We start from the raw sequence: 24278 nt of genomic DNA on the forward strand, positions 1-24278 counted from the left end.
TCCCAACCCTTGCATCCCACTTCCTGGGGAAGGTTTGGTAAAAATCCTCACCAATTTGCGTAGGTGACCACAGACCCAAACCCTTGGATCTTAAGAACAATGAAAAAGCATTCAGTTTCCTTACAAGAAGACTTTTAATAGAAGTAAAAAAGAATCACCTCTGTAAAATCAGGATGGTAAATACCTTACAGGGTAATTAGATCCAAAATATAGAGAATCCCTCTAGGCAAAACCTTAAGTTACAAAAAAGACACACAGACAGGAATATTCATTCTATTCAGCACAGCTATTTTCTCAGCCATTTAAAGAAATCATAATCTAACACATACCTAGCTAGATTACTTACTAAGTTCTAAGACTCCATTCCTGTTCTGTCCCCGGCAAAAGCATCACATAGACAGACACAGACTCTTTGTTTTTCTCCCTCCTCCCAGCTTTTGAAAGTATCTTGTCTCCTCATTGGTCATTTTGGTCAGGTGCCAGCGAGGTTACCTTTAGCTTCTTAACCCTTTACAGGTGAGAGGATTTTTCCTCTGGCCAGGAGGGATTTTAAAGGGGTTTACCCTTCCCTTTATATTTATGATAATACCCCTGACTAAAACTTGGGCCAGGGGGCTGCAGGTGCTGCGGGGTGGGGGGCACCGTGGGTGCTGGGGAGAGGGCGACCTGGCCCCCCTGCTGGGAGGGGATGATTGGCGGGGCTGGCAGGCTCCTTACCTGGCTCTATGCAACTCCCCAGAAGTGGATGGCATGTCCCTACAGCTCCTAGGGAGAGGGAAGGCTAGGGGGCTCTGCATGCTGCCCCCTCCATGAGCGCTTTTCGCTGGGAATCGCAGCAAATGGGAACTGCAGGGGCATGCCTGCAGGCAGGGGCAGCATGTACAGCCCCCTGGCCCTTCTGCCTAGGAGCTGCAGGGACATGCCGTCCGCTTCCGGGCAGCCCCCCGAGGTAAGCGCAGCCCCCTGCCCCAGCCCTGGGTCCCCTCTGACACCCAACTACTGCTGCTGCTGGAGGGGGTTGGGGGCGATGGCCAAAGACTGCCCCACCAGCAGCCAGGGCGGCTGGCCCAGGGCAGCCCTGGATCCAGCTGCACCAGCTATTGCAGAAGTCACAAAGTCACGGAATTTGTGACTTCTGTGACGTCCATGACACACACGCAGCCTTATTGTTAATGCTTGTAGCAAACTATTATACTGTCATGAATGAAAACAAGTTACTCTGCATGCAAACAAATAGTGACTTTATTCTTGGGACACTTTTGAGAGAAAGCAGAAATAATGATTGTTTGAAATCTTCTAGAGCTGTCAGATGATTTTAAAAATTGCAATTAATTGTGAGATTAAAAAAATAATCACAATCACAGTTTTAATCGCATCGTTAAACTATAATAGAATACCAATTTAAATTTATGATAAATGTTTTTGATGTTTTTCTACCTTTTCAAATATATTGATTTCAATTACAACACAGAATACAAATACAATACAGTGCTCACTTAATATTATATTTTTACAAATATTTGCACTGTAAATCTAGAAGTTGAAGCATGACGGGGCATACAAATGTTTAACATATCTGACACGTAAATACCTTGCAACGCCGGCTACAACAGTGCCATGCGAATGCCTGTTCTCACTTTTAGGTGACCTTGTAAATAAGAAGCAGGCAGCATTATCTCCCATAAATGTAAACAAACTTGTTTCTCTTTGCAATTGGCTGAACAAGAAATAGGACTGCGTGGATTTGTAGGCTCTAATGTTTTACATTGTCTTATTTTTGAGTGCAGTTATGTGGAAAAAAATTCTACATTTGTAAATTGTACTTTCATGATAAAGAGATTGCACTTCAGTACTTGTATGAGGTGAAGTGAAAAATATTATTTATTTTTTCTTCTGTAGAGTGCAAATATTTGTAATCCAAAATAATAATATAAAGTGAGCACTGTACACTTTGTATTCTGTGTTGAAACCAATATATTTGAAACTGTAGAAAAAAATCCAAAAATATTTATCATACATTTAAATTGGTATTCTATTATTGTTTAACAGTGTGATTAAAAACTGCAATTAATTGTGACTATTTTTAAAATCTAATTAATTTGTTTTGCATTAATCTCTTGAGTTAACTGCAATTCATTCACAGCTCTAAAATCTTGATTTAGCTCGTTCTCATTTCTTCCTTCCAGTATTGAGTTTTCATTTCAGAAGGATGTGGGTAGGCTAATGCACAATTGAATTGATTCTGAGGTTGGAACCAGGTGTACTCTTTCTTTGGTGTGTGTAAATTAATGAAAATATTCTATTTAAAAAAGAAGAGGCTTATAGTTTTATTGGCATCAAAGAGGTAATGGTTACATGCAGGGCTTTACTTTCAATATGTGGTAGTTCATTATCCCGCTTTAAATCTCTGTTTAAAAGTAGAAGAAAAAGACATGCTGAAAAACAGTATGAGCAGTCATTGCTTTTCTTGTTTCTGAACTTCATTAAAAAAAATTCAGTGTTGAAAAGGTTCACAGAATTTTGTTGTGACTTTATTTACAGGAGTAGTTGCAAGTATTGTTAAAATGTTGTTCTCTGTTTTTAGTAGAGAATAAGGCTACTAGACTGATATTATAGATCTCCATTTGATGTCTACTTCCTAGTGAGGAAAACTGATATGCATACATCACAATTTATAGTAGTTGAATTAGCAAATTAAAGGCTTGATCTTTTTGAATTCAGTGGCAAAACTCCCATCAATTTCGATATTGTGGGACTGGGTCCTAGGTATGGAAGAAATAATAGGTAATGAGTTAATCTTCTCGCTGTCAGTATGGTTTTAATGATGCAGAATTTACCAAAATCCATATAACATCATAATGTCCAAATTCAACCCTTACTTTCATCCTGGGTAACTCCAATGAAGGCAGAATTTTGACTTCGTGTAATATGTTAATTTGAATAGCAATGTTGGAACCAAATCTGCAGTAAATTAAATGATACGCATTTCTAACAGGCAAAAAGGCAAAATCTAAATCTCTGCCAGTAGATTCTCTACTGCTAGTACAAAATGTGATGCTTTTGGAATGTAAAGATAATTAATATGTTAATAGAATGGGGAAAAAAGTTTAATTCCTTGATCATGAATGCCACTTACAAAGCTCAGTACTGAGTAAAAGCACAGGATTTTTTGGTGTCTGGTCTGAGTTTGTATCCAAATGCGAGAGAGCTTAATAGAAAGCTTCTTTGATGGTCCAGAATTGTGTACTTGAAGTACATTGGCTGAGTTTTTAATAGTATTTAGTAAATATGGAGGATTTCTGGTGATTTCTGCTTGCTCTATATTTTAACTTTATGAGGAAAAGGTGCAGTAAGCTCTGAAAATCTTATTGATCAAATTTCTGCATGGAATCGATTACTTAAATATTTTAAAGATACCGATTTAGCAAATGGTACCAAGCTTAGGGTATGTCTACACTACGAAATTAGGTCGAATTTATAGAAGTCAGTTTTGTAGAAAGCATTTTTATACAGTCGATTGTGTGTGTCTCCACACAAATACTCTAAGGGCGGAGTGTGTCCACAGTACCGAGGCAACCATCGACTTCTGGAGCGTTGCACTGTGGGTAGCTATACCACAGTTCCTGCAGTCTCTGGTGCCCATTTGAATTCTGGGTAGAAATCCCAATGCCTGATGGGGCAAAAACATTGTCGCGGGTGGTTCTGGGTACATATCGTCAGGCCCCTCCCCCCCCGTGAAAGCAAGGGCAGACAATTGTTTCGCACCTTTTTTCCTGGGTTACCCATGCAGACACCATACTATGGCAAGCATGGAGCCCGCTCAGCTCACCGTCACCATATGTCTCCTGGGTGCTGGCAGACGCGGTACTGCATTGCTACACAGCAGCAGCTCATTGCCTTTTGGCAGCAGACAGTGCAGTATGACTGGTAGCCATCGTCGCCACACTCCAGGGTGCTCTTTTAGCTGACTTCGGTGAGGTCGGTCAGGGGCGCCTGGGCAGACATGGGAGTGACTCAGCCAAGTCATTTCCCTTTTAAGTTTCATCTCATGGAGATTCAGTCCTGCCAGCAGTCATACTGCACCCTCTGCTGCCAGCAAGATGTATAAAGATAGATGAAGTGGATCAAAACAAGAAATAGACCAGATTTGTTTTGTATTCATTTGTATTCATTTTCTCCCCCCTCCCTCCCTCCGTGAAATCAACAGCCTGCTAAACCCAGGATTTTGAGTTCTATCCTTGAGGGGGCCATTCTATTTTTCCTTGATGCAAAGCCACCCCCTTTGTTGATTTTAATTCCCTGTAAGCCATGTTGTCAGTCGCCCCTCCCTCCATCAGAGCAATGGCAGACAATCGTTTTGTGCCTTTTTTCAGTGTAGACGCCATAGCACTGGGAACATGGAGCCTGCTCAGATCACCACGGCAATTCTGAGCACTATAAACACCACGTGCATTATCCAGCAGGATATGCAGAACCATAACCTGCAAGAAAAGCGAAACCAGGCGAGGAGAAGGCGACTGCAGTGCGGTGATGAGAGTGATGAGGACATGGACATAGACTTCTCACAAAGTATGGGCCCCTGCAATGTGCACATCATGTTGTCAATTGGGCAGGTTCATGGCGTGAAACACCGATTCTGGGCCCGGGAAACAACCACAGACTGGTGGGACTGCATAGTGTTGCAGGTCTGGGATGATTCCCAATGGCTGCAAAATTTTCACATGTGTAAGGGCACTTTCATGGAACTTTGTGACTTGCTTTCCCCTGCCCTGAAGCGCAAGAATACCAAGATGAGAGCAGCCCTCACAGTTGAGAAGTGAGTGGCAATAGCCCTGTGGAAGCTTGCAACGCCAGACAGCTACCGGTCAGTCGGGAATCAATTTGGAGTGGGCAAATCTACTGTGGGTGCTGCTGTGATGCAAGTAGCCAACACAATCACTGAGCTGCTGCTATCAAGGGTAGTGACTCTGGGAAATGTGCAGGTCATAGTGGATGGCTTTGCTGCAATGGGATTCCCTAACTGTGATGAGGCAATAGACGGAACCCATATCCCTATCTTGGCACTAGAGCACCAAGACAGCGAGTACATAAACCGAAAGGGGTACTTTTCAATGGTGGAGGAAGGAAGCACCGAGTGGGGTGGTGGAGGTGGGAAGGACAAGGCCACACAGCACTTTAAAACTTATTGAATGCCAGCCTTCTGTTGCTTGGGCAATCCTCTGGGGTGGAGTGGCTGGGTGGCCGGAGGCCCCCCCCCACCGCGTTCTTGGGCATCTGGGTGAGGAGGCTATGGAACTTGGGGAGAAGGGCGGCTGGTTACACAGGGGCTGTAGCAGCAGTCTGTGCTCCTGCTGCCTTTCCTGTAGCTCAACCATACGCTGGAGCATATGAGTTTGATCCTCTAGCAGCCTGAGCATTGAATCCTGCCTTCTTTCAGCAAGCTGACGCCACCTACCATCTTCAGCCCGCCACCTCTCCTCGCGGTCATACTGTGTTTTCCTGCACTCTGAGATTGTCTGCCTCCACGTATTTTGCTGTGCTGTCAGTGTGGGAGGACAGCAAGAGATCAGAGAACATTTCATTGTGAGTGCGGTTTTTTCGCCTTCTAATCTTCGCTAGCCTTTGGGAAGGAGAAACATATGCAGCTGGTGGAGGGGAAAAAAAGGGAGAGTGGTAGTTAAAAAGACAGATTTTATAGAACAATGGATACACTTTTTCACGGTAAACCTTGCTGTTAACATTACATAGCACATGTGCTTTCATTACAAGGTCGCATTTTGCCTCTTTTTGAGGGTATGCTAGTTTGGTGTGAGAGATCACTCATGCAGGGCCAGGCAACAGAATTCGGCTTGCGGGCAGCCATGGTAAGCCACAGTCTTTGGGCTTCTTTAACCTTCATAACATGTGGGAATGGTTTCAAACAGCAGTGCCCTCATTTCCAAACGAAGTAGCCGTGGGGTTGGCCTTTTAAAATGGGTTGGCAATTTAAAAGGAGGAGCTGCGGTTTCCGGGTTAACGTGCAGCAGAAACCCAACTAATCCCCCCCCACCCACCCACACACACAATTCTCTGGGATGATGGCTTCAGCCCTCCCCCCACCGCGTGGCTAACAGTGGGGAAGATTTCTGTTCAGCCACAGGCAAACAGCCCAGCAGGAACAGGCACCTCTGAACGTCCACTTACTAAAACCACCCTATTTCAACCAGGTGACCATGAATGATCTCACTCTCCTGAGGGTAACACAGAGAAATAAAGAACGGATGTTGTTTGAATGCCAGCAAACACCGGGACCAAACGCTGCAATGCTTTGTTCTGCAATGATTCCCAACTACGTGCTACTGGCCTGGCGTGGTAAAGTGTCCTACCATGAAGGATGGAATAAGGCTGCCCTCCCCAGAAACCTTTTGCAAAGGCTTTGGGAGTACATCCAGGAGAGCTTTATGGAGATGTCCCTGGAGGATTTCCACTCCACCCCCAGACACATTAACAGACTTTTCCAGTAGCTGTACTAGCCTCAAATGCCAGGACAAATTAATCATTAAACACTCTTGCTTTTAAACCATGAATAATATTTACAAAGGTACACTCACCAGAGGTCCCTTCTCCGCCTTCAGGGTCCGGGAGTTTGCCTTGGGTGGGTTCGGGGGGTACTGGCTCCAGGTCCAGGGTGATAAACAGATCCTGGCAGTTGAGGAAACCAGTTTCTCCGCTTCTTTGCTGTGAGCTATCTACAACCTCCTCCTCCTCATCATCTTCCTCGCCCCCAAAACCTGCTTCCGTGTTGCCTCCCACTCCTTGGATGGAGTCAAAGCACAGGGTTGGGGTAGTGGTGGCTGCACCCCCTAGAATGGCATGCAGCTCATCATAGAAGCGGCATGTCTGGGGCTCTGAACCGAAGTGGCCATTTGCCTCTCTGGTTTTTTTGGTAGGTTTGCCTGAGCTCCTTAATTTTCACGCGGGTCCCTGTTGTAGCCTCTGTCCTTCATGCCATTGGAGATTTTTGCAAATATTTTGGCATTTCATCATTTTGAACGGAGTTCTGCCATCACGGATTCTTCTCCCTATACAGCGATCAGATCCCGTACCTCCCGTTCTGTCCATGCTGGAGCTCTTCGGCGATTCTGGGACTGCATGGTTTCCTGTGCTGATGGGCTCTGCAGTGTGACCTGCGCAGGTGAGCTTGCCATGCTGGTCTAACAGGAAATGAGATTCAAAAGTTTGCGGGCCTTTTCCTGCCTACTTGGCCAGTGCATCTGAGTTGAGAGTGCTGTCCAGAGCGGTCACAACTGAGCACTCTGGGATAGCTCCCAGAGGCCAATACCATTGAATTGCGTCCACAGTACCCCAAATTCAACCCGACAAGGCCGATTTCAGCACTAATCCCCTCGTCGGGGGTGGAGTAAAGAAATCAATTATAAGAGACCTTTAAGTTGAAAAAAAAGGCTTCGTCGTGTGGACGGACGGGTGCAGGGTTAAATCGAGGTAACGCTGCTAAATTCGACCTAAACTTGTAGTGTGGAGGAGGCCTCAGACTAGCTTGGGAGAAGCAGAATAAGGCTCTTTCAAGCATGCTAGTGGATATGTGTGAATTTTAATTTTAAAAATTTGTCACAAAATTTGTACAATTAAAAAAATTATCATGCTGCATTCCAATTTTCAATGCATAAATCTTTTCAGGACAGGGGTCTTAATTGGCGTTTTCATAGTTACAATAGTTTATTTTCTTTAGGAGAATTGAGTTTCACTTCAGTTTTCTTGCCATACTACATTCAGCGTTACATACTAAGTACAGGATTCAAATGTGAACCCCTTCTTTGCATTCTACTCCATCAGCTAGTGCTAGTGAGTGGATTGCCCCATTCTTGGATGTACTAATAATACTTCTGACATAAGAATAAAATATCTTAGCACATACTTTGTTTTTTTGACAATTTTCCCCTGTGCATTGTAGATTAGCTTAATTTTGAGAGCTTGTTTGATTGGCAGAAAGACAAGTTTATAGACAGACAAGTGGCTGTTTCCCCGCAGAGTTGGAATGGATTAAAATAACATTGTGGAAGGCTCGCATTCATGTGTTGTTTCACTGGTGCAAGCACACCTCTCAGTGGCCTTTCAGTTCGTTGCAGCAGGATGCATATCTAAACATTTCAAAAGTAGGAAATGCTTACCAGCCACCCTCCATATGGGGAAAGTGTTACTTGCTCAAGTAACTTTATTTGGTTTGGTTTGTGTTATTTTAATTAATTTTATTCTGATTGTGTGATGGAGCAGTTTGCAACGTAAGAATTTACTGAGAAGCATGAGTTATAATATCCTGCTGTACAAAAGTGTTTGTGTTGGAAGTCTTATTCCTTCATATTTAGTTACAACATAGGCCTTTGTCTTGTATCAAATTAGTATTAAAGCACTTATCCTACACCTCATCTTGTATGTTTTGTTCTTGCTACATTTTTAATACAAAAAACTATTTTACAAATGTTTTAGACACTATTTTTAAGGAAGTGTTGTTAGAACTACTTTGTGTAATCTCTTCACCTGTAAAGCTAGCATGCATACTGTGAATGACATAGGACTTGGAAGAAGATAAAAATAATAATATGAAGTATTTGTTCATATCTCTTAGGTACATTACAATAAAATCATAATGTTGTGATGTTAAAATCCAGGATCTTGTCAGGGCAAGAAACAAGTGCTATAGACCATTGGAAAGAGGTGAACCAGCTCTCCCATTTTAAATGACTTTCCCATGGATTGTCACTCAGGATTCAACATGAGGCCGTCAGCACGAAAAGCACAGGCCTCTACCATTTGAGCCAGAGGAGTAACAGTACAGTATGTAGGAGCAATAGTAGGTTCTACTCTAGTCACTAAAGGGGGATATGACATGGTTATCCTGCATGTTACATGTTGTATATTTATTTCCAGACCAGATGGTTCACAAGGTACTGAATGTTAAATATTTTTCTTGCCCAGAACTAAATGCTGCAAGTACTGGATATCCTATTTTTGGGTGGAAAGAAGTAATTTTGTAGTATGTTATTTTCTGAAAAATACATTTATTTTCCTAAATGGTGGTATTTTACCTGAAAACTGTTTAGAAGCATACAGTGTAAGCATGTATGCCATGTGGAATGGTTTATTTTATACATTTTTAAGAAAAGAAAAGAGAAAATAGTTCTGGCTAAGGTGGATTAGAGGGTAGTGTGCAAGCAAGGTATACATGGTGATGCCATTTATTGCCTTCATGTCAACACAGTATACAGCTAGGGTTGTCCTGGAGTCTCCCGGAATTAAAGATTAATCTTTAATTAAAGATTGTCATGTGCTGAAAACTCTGGGACTACGTCCAAGCAAAATTGGCAACAGTGTAAATAGCATATACATGTATTATATTATGGTGGAGCAGTAGCTAAACTATAGGCAACATTATATCAGTTTTCAGTTCAATAGGAGTCTTTACCCTTTATATGATGTGTGTACTTTTGTATATATTATATTAATTTAGTGTATAGATAATGTATGTAACTATAATAAAATTTACCAATGCTAATATGAATGCTGGGCTTCAAGATAAGTGGCACTAGTTTCCCATCAATACAATTCTCCTTTTCCAAGGTTCTTGATCTGTAGTTGGATTTTTTAGAGTTCAATTCTTCAAGGTACAGAACTGCAACTCACATTCAGGTCAATAGAAATTTTGAGGTTGTTCAGGGCCTTGCAGTATTGGGTGTTCAGCAGTGATGGACCTACAGAGAAATTGGTTGGCTGGTTTTAGATGCAGTCCCAGTGAGTGAAAGTAGCAATATTTCTCATCCAGTTTATTTTGTATATATGTATTTATCTCCTCTGTTTTGTTTTTATTTTTCAGCATTATGTGTATGGCATTTATATCACAATTTTTCCTGTCTTGTTATACATAAATGCCATTCTCTGTTGCAACAAAATTTTGGGACATGGTTTCCCTTGACAGAAAAATCTCTGATAAAAACATCATATGAGCTGCTTGCTTTGTGGCAATGTGTATTGTAATTAAGGTATTGTGAATGAAGAAAAGAACATAAAATATCAGCAATAATTTCAACATGTATTCAATACATTTTGCCTAATTTCAAACCCACTCAAGTATCACAAGTTTGAAACTAAGAACAGAGCTTGAACCTTCTGAGGCTTGCGTTCTGTTTGGCACTGGAATTTTGCCAATTCCTGTCTTTTTGCTATCAGTACCTTGCCGTGGGCTAAGACACGTGGATTTCTACATCTGGCAGGGCACTAACTTTCATCCCATCACATAGTTAAAAAGGGGAAGAGAAGCATCTCCATGACCTTTGGGTAGGATGACAGATGAAATGCAACCCTTTTCCCTGCCCTATGTCAGGAAGAGATGGTGGAGATCCATAAATGCTTTCTGTCATTCAAGGGACCAGGGAGTGAAGTTCTCACAACCCTTGAGAGCCATGTCCATCTGCACTCACCCACCCCAAAAGGCTCCAGGTACCATACCCACTTTCTTACCAGTGTTGTTCGATGGGTTGGGTGTAGTTAGCATTTTATGTTCCCCTCTAGCACTTTCTATAGGACGCATATTGCTTTACCGCGCATTTTCTGTCTTCAAGTAGCCTGGCAAAAAGTCTACTACACCCTACCATCAAAGGGAGACTGTTCTGGTGAGCAGGCAGGGGAGGAAGACTGGTCGTTCAACACTTCATCGAGCAGCAGCAAAACACGGGAAAATAATTTTGACTATGTTCCACAGTGCTATGAAAAGCCCCAAGAGACCAAGGCAATTCATAGTGTATGAGAAGCTTAGGGAGATTGGGCAAAGTGTTGTGATATATTCACTCTTTTTTTTTCTCCAGCATGACTGAGGGTGCAGTGCAGTCCTTCCCTGCCTGATGATGGGGGCTATGGGAATGGTTTGAAAGCTTTGGATTTCCAAAAACACAGACTTACTTTGTGAAAAACAGAACTCTTGGAGAAATAGTTGGAAATTTTTACAAGGTTCACTTGTTCCTATTTAGATTTTTTTTGGAAAAGTGTTGATTTGTTTTTGTACTTTAAAATAAAAAAGAAAATTAAACCCTACAAAAATACAATACAATACTGTGGTGAAGGAACAATGTTAATGCCACAAATGAAATATGAACTTAAATGAAGATGTTCCTTTTTAAAATAAGTCGTATGGCTTGACCTAAAGTCCATTGAAGTCAGCGGAAAAACTTGCATTGACTTCAGTGAGTTTTGAAATAGGCCCTTTGTGAATTATATACAGTGTAAACCCAGGATTTCAACTTTCAGTAGTTTTCTTGCTTTTGTGAGAATAATTCAGGTACTCTACATTATCTAGACATAGTTTGGTAATTTAAGAAGGTCTGTGTACTTAAGTGTGCTATTTTTTGTGTGTGCACACTCTTTCACACCCTCTGGGCATATTAGTATGTAAATGCATACATTTCAGATAACACTAATAAACCTGTGTAACTTGTCATTGTGTAATGGTAAAAATGATGGTACGCTATGAAGCATGCTTGAAAGCCTGGTAAAATAATCCTATCTGGTGTATCTATAAAAATATATTTTCTCAGGTTAAATTGCTTTTGTTCTCACAAATATTATCTTTGAATGTGTAATAAAGTTAATACCCTATTGGATACATTGCTTTATAGTAATTAAAGTAAAATATTCAAGTATTTAGCCATTCGATTTTAATCTGTTTACAAACATGTTAATTCACAGTTGTTTTTCGTTGCTTGTTATGTCAATATTTCATGAGTTTGTTGACATTATATTTTATTTTTTAACAAATCTTAATTTAGAAAGATGCAGTTAAACATTTCAGTTGGCATGATTGTCTTTAAAGAAAAGCAAACATAATTTTTTTTTATAAATCTGCATTCTTGGCTCTGTCTCTAAAACTGTTTGTTTTTATTAGACCACAGGGAACTTTAAAGTTAAGCTTCTATGTTTGCACCTGACTACATATCATGAAAAAGGATATAGTTCCACACCTATATCCTTGTGAAGTAGAATCCTTCCTAATTTCACTGTGTTCCTTAAAGGAACAGTACGTAGAACAACAACCTTACGATTATTGCTACTCACATTTTAAAAATACTTTTTAGAACAAACTACAGTAATTTTAAAATGCCAACATTCGTGTTGAGATATTTGCTTGTCTTTAACTTAACGCCACCCCGAAAAAAAACAAACTGCAAGTTTTGTAACCTGTGATCTGATACTGCTCGTGTACCTCACATCCCAATTCTCTGATTTACTGTCCGCTACCAAACAGCAGATTACTTATGTGTTGAGCATAAGCAAGCAGTAGAAAACAAGTGTAGCACACTTTTTACCTGTATATGAGGAAAAATATTAAATTGGGATCATATTTACTGTTTTAAAAGGTAAATGCATGTTATGGAAGCATTTGCATTTCTATAAATTTGAAGAAATGAAGTCCATATGTGTCTAGAACAGTGCTACTGTGCCAATAATAGTTATCTGCTGTATGTATTTTTCTAGGACATATTGAACTTTACATGTGCATGAGGAATGAATACTTTATGATGGGTTTCAGAGTAGCAGCCGTGTTTGTCTGTATTCGCAAAAAGAAAAGGAGTACTTGTGGCACCTTAGAGACTAACAATTTGTTAGTCTCTAAGGTGCCACAAGTACTCCTTTACTTTTTACTTTATGATGGTTCTCATGTCTTGATTTGGGTACCCGTTAGACTAATGGTGGTAGTTTAGGAGCTTCTTGAAATACATTTTGAGAGTACATTTATTGGGAACAATAAAGGAGATCATACACTGATGAAGATTGTCATTTAACCTTTTTCTTTTGTTCAGTTGTTTTTCCGAGGGCCGGGCCCTTATTACCACATTTGACATGCTGAACTGTTAAAACATCTTTCAACAAATACAGCTTTTTTGAGAGTTTCTTTAGTATCTTTAAACACTAGATGGAGCTATGTGCCAACAGTGGATCTCTAAAATAACAGGTGACAATACTGGCTATCCAGTCTCCCAGAAACCCCGTATATATAATTGAAAGTGCTTTCATGCCTATGATTCTATATTACATGTTCAAAAAACGCATGAAGTATTAAAACTTTTTTTGAAATGTATTGTACAAGTCATGGACGCTGATCCTGCACTGAGACACTAAGGCCTGGTCTACACTGAGGGGGATCGATCTAAGATACGCAAGCAACTTCAGCTATGAGAATAGCGTAGCTGAAGTCAACGTATCTTAGATCGACTTAGAATCACTTGCTTCGCGTCCTCGCGTCACGGGATCGACGGCCGCCACTCCCCTGTCGACTCTGCTTCCTCCTCTCCCCCTGGTGGATTTCCGGAGTCAACGGCAGAGCGATCGGGGATCAATGTATCGCGTCTACACTAGACACGATAAATCGATCCCTGATAGATTGATCACTACCCGCCAATCCGGCGGGTAGTGTAGACGTAGCCTAAGGCTCTGATATCCATTTAGCCTTTGAGTTTTTAACTGAAAATGCAGATACAACTGCAGAAAATAGGTCAGCAAAAAACTGCGCACTTTGTTGTGCCTGATGCATATTCATACCCTCAACTTAAAAAACAAGTAGTGTGAATAGGCTCGAATGAATTTGGTTTGTTACCAAATGAAGCTAAATCCATATTGACCACTCTTAACGTGATTTAAGAGTGTCCACACAAGGGGAGTTATGCTAATTTAACAAAATACATTTTGAAACCAATTTAGTTAAAATGGTGCCATTTCTGTGTGTTGACACAAGCTATGAGAGTGAAACAACATCTAAAGAGCAGGATGATGTGGTTACAGTGATGCTACAGTTCTTTTATATTTTTACTCGGAGGGGGGGAACCAAGGTTTTCTTGAAATTGCTGTCTGAAAGAATGTAAATATATAGTATTGATTGGAAAAAAAATCTGTCGTTCTAAAGATCAGTTTCTAAAACTTTAAATTTGGACTGTTTTGGTGTTTTCTGAAAAGAAATTAAATACAGTGCATCTCTTATTTGATGCTCTTGGTCATTCATATTTTTCTCAGAAAATCTGGAAATTGATTGAGTCCCAACTGTCCTACATCTGAATAACATCATAGTACAATAACACTTTTGTACAGTATCTGATATCCCAAAAATAAGGGATTCATTTATGTCCAAATGTTACAGATTTGGGTTACTACTGTGCAGTAATAGTGAATTGCAAGCTGAAGTAGTGTCAGAAAGTGAGTCTCTGCACACTGCTATTTATGCAAGTAAAACAAATACATTCAAGGCATGATGTTACACATGAGACAGTGAAAGGTAATGTTTTGGCATTTGTCAAAAAGAAATTTAACAGAACAAGTTAGTTTTCTCAGAACACCATCTTTGGTTTGTGTTCTTTGAAGGTTGAAGCACACTTGCTTTTACTCACATATTACGATTTTGCAGACTAACTTTATGGAATATTTTTTGTAGCACAATTCAGTGCTATTTCACAGCAGCATTAGCCAGTCATATTTAGGAATTTGTTACTTTGAATAGAGTTTTGGGGTGAAACTATCATGATTTCTTATATGAAGCATTTCTTATATATAAAACATCCTTGTGCATGGGCGGGCAAGTGAAAAATGACATTTAACATTTTTCTAGGAGTGAAGTACAGAGACGTTTTTCTGGAAAGCATACTATTCTGAAAAGCTTTTCAGAACTTAGAAAAATGGTTTTAGAATTTTTAGTTGCATATACATCTTTTCTTAGAGAGAAGCTTATCTTGGAATGAAAACGAAGTATAAGGGTTTTCTTCCATTATTTCTGGCTTACCTTTGTCATAACATCACTACCTCTGGCTAAATGTTTTTTGTATTTTGTGAAAATAACAAAAGACTCATACCCAGTAGTTTGTCACCACTTAGATGGAGCTTTAAAAATCCCTAATGTAGCATTCATTCTAACAGATTTATTTGCCTGATTTAGAACCAAACAGGATTCAAAATGACTGTTTTTCTTCTTGGATCATAGCACATACTGCTCTTTTTCGACAATAATATGGTATGAAATTTAAGTCAGATGTTAATCTACTAACTGTATGCAGAGTGCTGCCCAATAACTGGAGGAAAGAACAATCTGAACATTATTATGACATCTTCAAGGCTGTAATATATTATTTGACTTCATTGTTCTGCAAGTTGCGAGTGAATTTAATGATTTTGAAATTGGATTCACTAACTGCGATGGCTTGGCGTAGACAAATGGCAGAGATACTGGGCAAGCTTTCCCTCTTAGCTCTACTAATGTACTTGAATTTTGACCTATATTGTTGGTGTTATTGCAGTGATAATCAGTTGTGTCAATTTTCTACATGTGGAAGTTCTGTGATGTAGAGACCTTGGATGAGGCCACAAAATTCATTTTTCATTTATCTTTAGCATTGACCTTGTGTGAAAAGATCACCTAAAATATCATCACCACCTAATTCCTCACGCAGTGTATGTACGTACAATCTAATGGGGAAAGGGTGTTCTTACTTAAGGAATTACCAGCATTTGTAGGCCCGGTATTTTCTGTCCCAAAACTACCTGTGGCTAGGCTACAGTTTTTGTAAAGTACTGGTATAAGGCACTGCCCAGAGGCAACACTAATTAATTATTTATTTTAGATTTATATGCACGTCCTAAAAATGAGCATCGATATGTATGCAGTAATTACCCCGGACAAAGGTTAAACTTAACTCCAAATTTAGTTTAGACAGGCCAGAAAAATGCAGGTTGATTTCTTGTCTCTTCTATGTTATTACAGAATTCCACTCCAGGACTTTCTTTAATGAATCTTTCTTAATTTGAAAAGAAAATTGCAGAACCTCTGTATCACTATCTTTTATGCATAGTCTAACAGTAATACTAAGAATAGATAGGTTTCAGAGTAGCAGCCGTGTTAGTATGTATCCGCAAAAAGAAAAGGAGTACTTGTGGCACCTTAGAGACGAACAAATTTATTTGAGCATAAGCTTTCATGAGCTACAGCTCACTTCATCGGATGCATTCAGTGGAAAATACAGTGAGGAGATTTATATACACAGAGAACATGAAACAATGGCTGTTAGCATACACATTGTAAGGAGAGTGATCAGGTAAGGTGAGCTATTATCAGCAGGAGAGCAGGGGGGGAAAAAAACTTTTGTAGTGATTATCAAGGTGGGCCATTTCCAGCAGTTGACAAGAACATCTGAGGAACAGTGTGGGGGAGGGGAGGAGGATAAACATGGGGAAATAGTTTTACTTTGTGTCATGACCCATCCACTCCTAGTCTTTACTATCTAACCTAAGAATAGATAGTATCAGACACATTCCCGCATCAGTTAACACTATTTCATTGTTTTCAATACTGTCTTTTGCAATAACCTAATATTTCAAAATATGGAATCGTCTATATATGTAAGGCTTGGGTGAGCAAATAAATGATTAAAATACCTTGTATCTTGTAATTTTTAGAGGTAATTAGGAAATGAGTGTATAGTTTTGGTTTGTATGTTTTTGTGGATTGGGTGTGAATTAATCACAAATATACAGTTCTGGTTTGAATGCTTAATTATTCAAATTAGCTCAATTCCTGTTTCATTATTTTATTTAAATGGCAATAGTTTGAGCAGGTCTTTTCTCTGAATAGTCTGAAGTGAGCTGTCATTGGAAAAAGCTTTAGTATGTTCAGGGTAATGGAAAAATTGCTTTCAGTACATCCTAGCAAAGATCCTGTTTAAAATGGATGACAGCCCGTCACATTCAGTAAAACATCAATCATCAGATTTATTCTAATTCTTTAAGCTGAACATTTCATTCAAGCTTGTAGCTTGTCTTGTCAAACAACCAAGAGCTTCATAGCTTTACCATGGAACATAGAGTTGCACCAGCAGTTCACAGATAAATGCTAAGCTGCAAAAATATTGTTTGTTTTTTTTAACCTTTTCTTTAGTTAACTACAGTGTTCTTTCATACTATTTCTCCCTCTCCTTGTTGGGTTTACCACTAAGGAATTCAATGGGCTTCTTCCTAACCATGCCTCACTCTGACCCAGGGCCACTTCAGACTCAAGGTCACTCATTCTTGGGAATGCTGTTTTTATTCAACAGTCTAGACCACCATGGTTATGACATTCCTCCTGCAACCAGGGAGGCAAGGTGAGCAGCCTCCTTTGATACTAATGCAATTACCAATCCACCATTGGTGCACAAGTGGCATTTACACAGCCAGCTTCCTTCCTTACCCCCTTCCCTTATCCATTTTAATGCCCTACAGCAGCAGTTCTCAAACTGTGTGTTGGGACCCCATTTTAATGGGGTTGCCAGGGCTGGCTTAGACTTGCTTAGGTTCGGGGCTGAATCCTGAGCCCCACCACCCGGGGCTGAAGCCTGAGGGATTCAGCCCTCAGATCACAGGCCCCTTGGCTGGGGCTGAAGCCCTTGGGCTTCAACTTTGACCCCTTCCCTGCCCAGGGTGGTGGGACTCGGGCTTTGGCTCCCCCACCTGGGGTAGTGGGAATCAGGCAGACTCTGGCTTCGGCCCCCACTCCTGGGGTCGTGTAGTAATTTTTGTTGTCAGAAGGGGGTTGCGGTGCATTGAAGTGTGAGAACCTCTGAGCACTACTTGTCCAGTTTCATGACACATAGCATTGTAGCCAAGCCACAGAGCAGATCTATTCTTCATTTTTATTTACTCAAGATTTTTTTGTCCATGCTGTTTGAGGACTTTCTATGACATCAGCACTGTATTTTTGTGTGTTCGAAGGGTGTGCCTAAATGGGGTTAAAGATCAAGCTCCTTGCCTTCATTTTTAAGGCTCGACTCAGCTCTGCCTTAGCCTACCTTCCCTCTTTCAAGTTTTTCTCCTAACTGCTCCTTTTTGTTGTTTCCTCCTGGTATTGGCTTTGTACTTTCTTTTATGCTAGCTTTTATGCCTCAAACTTCCCTTTATGACTTACTCACTAAGGACTAGATCCTTGAGGGTGCTGAGAAATCATATCAGGATTCTGAACACCCCCAGCTTCCTCTGAAGTTAGTGGGAATAGAATGTATTTGGCATCTTGGATCATTTCCCAACTGACCCCCCTTTCCTCTTTCATATAATTTTTTGAACAATACTTCTCTTGTGAAGCCTTCCAATGGTGGATTTTCCTCACTGATCATGCCAATGCCACCCATGCACCTCAACTGTTCACCACTGTTAATGCCTGAGCTAAATTGTAAGCTTCTTGGACAAGGACCATGCCTCCTCTGACGAGTGCTGTGTACATGTAGAGTCCTATATATAATTATGTAATCATAACATGTGTACAAGGTCATGTACTACAAGTTTGAAAAGGGCCATGACATTTTTGTAAAAATTGAAATTAACAAGATTGGCAATTTTTGCCCCCCCCACCCCACTCCCCCCCCAAAATTGGAAAACGGACATTTTTTATGTCATTGAAGGTTCTTTGTACTAGCTTCTGATGAAAATATTCTATTTAGAAATATGTAGAGAAAATTTGGAAGGACTATAAACCCTCATGCTTTGGAAGGACTATAAACCCTATAATTTGGAAGGACACTATAAACCCTCATAAGTCAGCCACTAATTGAGAGGGAAGAAACTTTTGTTGGCAGCTTATTCCATAGTCCTCTATTTTGGTATTTCATGTATCTGTACCTTCCTCAGAAGCATCTGGTACTGGCTGTTGTCAGAAGCAGTATACTAGACAGAGGAGGCAGTATGTTGTAGTGGATAGAGCACTGGACTGGGCTTCAGCAGATCTAGGTTCTATTTCTGGCTCGGCTACTTGCTTGCTGGGTGATATTGGGAAAGTTATTGCCTCAGTTTCGCAATCTATAAAATGGGGATGCATGATACTTGCCTCACTTTGTAAAGCTCTTTCAGATCTACTGATAAGAGCTAAGAATTGCTATTAAATGGAGCACTGGCTAATCTTATGTTCCTAATTGGGGAAACTTCTAAAAGCAAGGAAATCAATCAAAGCCAGTTTCTCTCTTTAATTCAGTTTGCTGTAGGCAGATGTTGAAGTACACACAGTATTCGGGATCATTGACATGCAGCACTACATATTCTTCTTTACTCTGATTTTTCCTTTACAATGAATTCCTTTTATTTCTTGATACTGTATATTTTGGTTTGCTAGATGGGAAATGTATTCTTTTAACAGGCTTATTCCTTGAACAGGTATTCTGGAAGAGTACATTGTTCATGGCTAAAAATCAACTGTGGGGTGGAAGCCCTAGATAAAGTAAAGCCTATGTATATAAAAAATGATTGTTAAAATGTCAAGATAATGAAAAGTCAGAAAATAAATTATAGCTGTTATTAATTTTGAATTGTATTCAAATATAGAAATGTGTAGCATAGACAAAAGCTGATTACAGAGAGATAAAATTCAATTTTACTCTAGGATAATTGTTTTATGTATTTTACATTTATTTATAAGATTAGATAAAGTCTTGGAATTCTCAATATAAATCACAGTATGGTCCTGATGAATGCCAAGGTCAGTAGATAGAAGCACCTTCATTTGCAAAATACATTTCTTTTGTTGGAAATATAAAGTGAATAAAATGAGATTGAAATACATTGCCCTTGTTATTATATACACTCCACATTTATCGTAACATTACAGAGTCAGGTATTTTCAGTGTTATAAGGGAGTGGAGATGTATTAATGCCCCTAGTGTCATCCCACATATCATTTGTAGCCAAAAATAAAGTATCTTTATTAAAAAGAGATTAACGTACATTTTGCTGCAGCACTAAGGCTGTGGGGGGGACACTTGGCCAGGACCACCTAGAGAAGATCAACTATGATACTTGTACAAGGTCAGTCAGGATCAGAGACTGCTGTTGACTGGATCAAATCTAGTATGGGCAGGTACAGCCTCTGATTTAAAGATATATTTACAGCAGGTTGCTGCTGTAAATATATAACAGCCTTTCTTGCAGAGAGGATAGCATTGCTAATTACAAGTTTGAGTTTTGGGAGAATATCATCGCTCTCACCATACACCAGATTTGAAGTTGCAATACAACCACTCCCCTTTGGAAATAGTTCAAGTGAACCAAATTCTGCTGAAAAATAAAACTCTAAGCAGTTGATGCCAGCAGACAGTAGCATCAGGTAGGCTTCCTGAAAACTAAATCTGATCACCTGTAATTTATATATTCCCTTCAATAATAGTTACATACTTGTTAATATTTTTAAGTGTTCCTGTATACTGTTACTGTATCCCTTTAATAGATCTCTTTTATATATACCATTGCCACATTCTTAGCCTTCTTTACAAGTTGCCAAATTAATGTTACCTGGAGTCAGACGGCTCTGTGAAGTTGTCTATCAGCATAGCTCAGTGAACATTATTTTACGAGGAGTGTGATTTCAGGTAACACGTTGCACGTAAGCACAGGTTCTTGGGACATGATCCTTCATCTTTATTTTGTCAAAAATTTGAGAGAGATATGTTGGTTCATATGCTACTTGTAATCCTTGAAGTAACACATTTACATGTTTTGCTGTGGCATTTTGGCAAATTATTTTTAACTAAAAAATGAAGAAAAAAAAAAACCTTTAAACTTCATAGTGATGTATTTCTTTCTTGATAAATATAGAACAACTATTGAGAATGACAAAAGTTTGTGCCCTCTTTTTGGTAGGAGCAATGATATGAGGGGGTTCCCAGGAGCTCACAAAGAACCCTTATTAATAGATATTACCTGTAAGCCTGGTAAAAGAGAATCAGTTGGGTCTGATAGAGAGAGCCTTGAAAACATAAACTGGTGTAAACTGATGGCTAAGATTGAAAAGAATTTGCAGCTCTGCTCTACTTCTGCAGCAGGAAGCTATGGGGACTAAAGATCCCCTCTGCATGTACCATTTTTGACAAAGAAGGCAGTTAAGTTTGAGGTAGATTCCAGAGAGTCACCTCTCTCACCCTCCACACAGTCCTTGAGTTGGCCCTGTGCACAACAGTGTGACAGTCATGGACTGAAATAGCTTACATTTTTGGGGGAGACAGCAAAAATTGCTTTGCAACCAACCCAGAATGCCAAGGCTGGCTCAGCCTGTGAAAATACAAAGCACTTGCTACTTGTGTGACCAACAGTTGCTTCAAATGTAACTTGTTTCTTCAGTCCCTGGCTGGTACCTCTAGGAACGAGTGAAGGATATTCAATCATATAATTCTGCTGTGCACTGCCCTTCCACTGCACCTCTCACACTGCACAGGCAGCTGGAGGAGAGGAGATGGAACAAAGCCTGCACTGCACTGTGTCCCATAACCACTGCAGCCCACTTTCCTTTCCGCAGGCCCAGCCTGGAGTCTTATGATACTGGAAGGATACATATGATACTGAAGTCCTGTCTTCTCCCCCTCTATACCAGATAGCAGAGACCCTTTCCCCTGTCACCACGTGTGCTGGGGTAGTGCCTCGGTAAGTCAGTGGAACCCACTTAACATTTGGCACTAGGATCCACACATAGTAATGGGGTAGGGTGTTCCAGCAAACACGAACAGCTTATCACATACCTTTTCTTCCTCTGCCGTACCCCATATCACGGATATCTCCATATTAATAAAACTAAACCTCAGGGAAAGGATGAGTTTGGATTCTGTAGACTGCATACTCAGGTTGGGAAAGGCCACCTACCTGCTTGATTTCTGAGGCTAGTTTACTGTATATTAGGGCTGTCAAGCAATAAAAAAGTTAATTGCGATTAATTGCACAATTAAAAAAATTAATTGAGATTAATCGCACTGTTAAATAATAAGAGAATACCGTTTATTTAAATATCTTTGGATGTTTTCTACATTTTCAAATATATTGATTTCAGTTACAGCACAGAATACAAAGTGTGTCGTGCTCACTTTATATTGATTTTTTGATTACAAGTATTTGCACTGTAAAAGAACAAAAGAAATAGTGTATTTCAGTTCACCTAATGCAAGTACTGTAGTGCAATCTCTTTATCTCTCTTGAAAGTTGAAATTAAAAATGTAGAATTATGCACAAAAAAACTGCATTAAAAATAAAACAATGTAAAACTTTAGAGGCTACAAGTCCACTCAGTCCTACTTCTTGTTCAGACAATCGCTCAGACAAACAAGTTTGTTTACATTTTCAGGAGATAATGCTGCTCGCTTCTTGTTTACAATGTCACCTGAAAGTGAGAACAGGCGTTCTCATGGCACTGTTGTACCCGGCATTGCAAGATATTTACGTGCCAGATGCGCTAAAGATTTGTATGTCCCTTCCTGCTTCAACCACCATTCCAGGGGACATGCTTCCATGCTGATGATGGGTTCTGCTTGATAACAATCCAATGCAGTGCACACCGATGCATGTTCATTTTCATTATCTGAGTCAGATGCCACCTGACTCAATTGATTTTTGGTGGTTGATTTTCTTTTTTGGTGGTGCGGATTCTGTAGTTTCTGCATCGGATTGTTGCTCTTTTAAGACTTCTGAAAGCAAGCTCCACACCTCGTCCCTCTCAGATTTTGGAAGGCACTTCAAAATCTTAAACCTTGGGTTGAGTGCTGTAGCTATCTTTAGAAATCTCACATTGGTACCTTCTTTGCATTTTGTCAAATCTGCAGTGAAAGTGTTTTTAAAATGAACATGTGCTGAGTCATCATCCGAGACTACTGTAACATGAAATATATGGCAGAATGCAGGTAAAATAGAGCTGGAGACATACAATGTGTAATAAAAAATAATAATATAAAGTGAGAAGTGTACACTTTGTTTCTGTGTTGTAATTGAAATCAATATATTTGAAAAAGTAGAAAAACATCCAAAAATAGTTAATAAATTTCAATTGGTATTCTATTGTTTAACAATGCGATTAAAACTGTGATTCATTTTTTAAATCACAATTAATTTTTTTCAGTTAATCACTTGAGTTAACTGTGATTAATCAACAGCTCTACTGTGTATATAATAAATTTGTTTCCATTTAAATACAAAAAAGTCCTCTCCGCTGTCCTATATTCCCTGGCAGTTTTTGAAAATCACAATTCACACAGCAGGCTAACATAAATCTACACACAACAAAATCAACTGCACTGGTCAGTAATTTTAAAATTGCATAATATACTTCAGGTTTCAGAGGAACAGCCGTGTTAGTCTGTATTCGCAAAAAGAAAAGGAGTACTTGTGGCACCTTAGAGACTAACCAATTTATTTGAGCATGAGCTTTCGTGAGCTACAGCTCACTTCATATACTTCATCTCCCTTCAGAGCCCCACCGTGCTCATATGCCCAGTCCTCCCCGCAAGTCTTAGCAATTGGATGGTCTTTGCTGTAAGCACTGATGAGAGAGACCTTTGAACTATTTCACACTGAGAAAGAAGAAACAAATTCCAGAGTCATCACTGAGAATGCTATGCTGGCAACTGCCTTTCTTCTAGAACAAGCTGGAGCACTTGTGCACCTAAGTTGATTATAACAATGGCTCTCCCTAGGTAACTAGATCCCAATGAGGCTGTCATATTTTACACCAGCTTGTGAAAAAGTTACAACTATAGCTGATATTTTTAATTTTGAAATTTCAGCAAAATTGGTGGGGTGGAAGAGAAATGGGGCAGCAGCTTGAAAAAAAATTTCCTCTGTTCGCAACCAGCTCCAATCACAATCCCCTAACCTTCCACAAAACTAATCTGGTCCACTTTGTAATATGGTCATCTAAAAGCTACTGGGGATCTAAAGATCCCTTCTCTTTACCCTCCAATCCCTTTTAAGATGTGAACTCATGCAACTAATGGTGGAAGAGCAACTTCAATTAAAGGGGCAGAAGTATCTCTGCCATATCCTCCTGCTGCTTCCCCCAACCTAGCATCTTTGCCTCAGTTTTGTATGGGTAGAGCTTTGGCCAGTTTACCTTCATCCATGCCCCAGCCCCAACAGTTCTAGCCCAGGGTGCCTGTATGAGTTGTCTGGTTCATGCCTTTGTAAGCTCTCTGGTTCCACACTTCTAGCTTGCTGACAATTACTGGCTCAAAGCCTCTCTTGTTTTCTGGACTGATGTGAAGGTATGAGCTTCTGTGAGGTCAGTGACTTGCCTCATCTAGCTTGCTAGGCAGAAGTCAGGAGATGGTGACTGTGAGACCTGTGGCTTGGCAACTCTGTATTGCAGATCTGATGTCTACATGCAGACACCTCTGTGAAGTTTACTAGCAGAGCGGCCACAGCTTGCTGCACTGGGTTAAAGATATGGGCCTTGGTGGGGGTCCACTGGTTCAGCTCACTTAGGTAGC

General features: G+C 40.0%; 1 protein-coding gene across 9 annotated transcripts in view; it reads left to right on the forward strand.

Annotated features, from left to right (window-relative positions):
- The window catches only part of MIPOL1 (mirror-image polydactyly 1), a 288733-nt gene that overhangs the window by 11543 nt on the left and 252912 nt on the right, over window positions 1-24278 (forward strand). For 3 of the 9 annotated variants that reach the window (XM_073349060.1, XM_073349058.1, XM_073349061.1), the window contains exon 3: window positions 4379-7174. The exons of 3 other annotated variants lie outside the window; for them this stretch is intronic. The gene's annotated coding sequence lies outside the window, so the exon portion shown is untranslated. Of the gene's footprint in view, window positions 1-4373; window positions 7175-7205; window positions 10492-24278 lie in introns of those variants that run through there. 3 more of the 9 variants (XM_073349063.1, XM_073349059.1, XM_073349065.1) reach the window with 3 other exon arrangements.

The sequence above is a fragment of the Lepidochelys kempii genome, chromosome 6, assembly GCF_965140265.1.
Source record: "Lepidochelys kempii isolate rLepKem1 chromosome 6, rLepKem1.hap2, whole genome shotgun sequence".
NCBI lineage: Eukaryota > Metazoa > Chordata > Testudines > Cheloniidae > Lepidochelys > Lepidochelys kempii.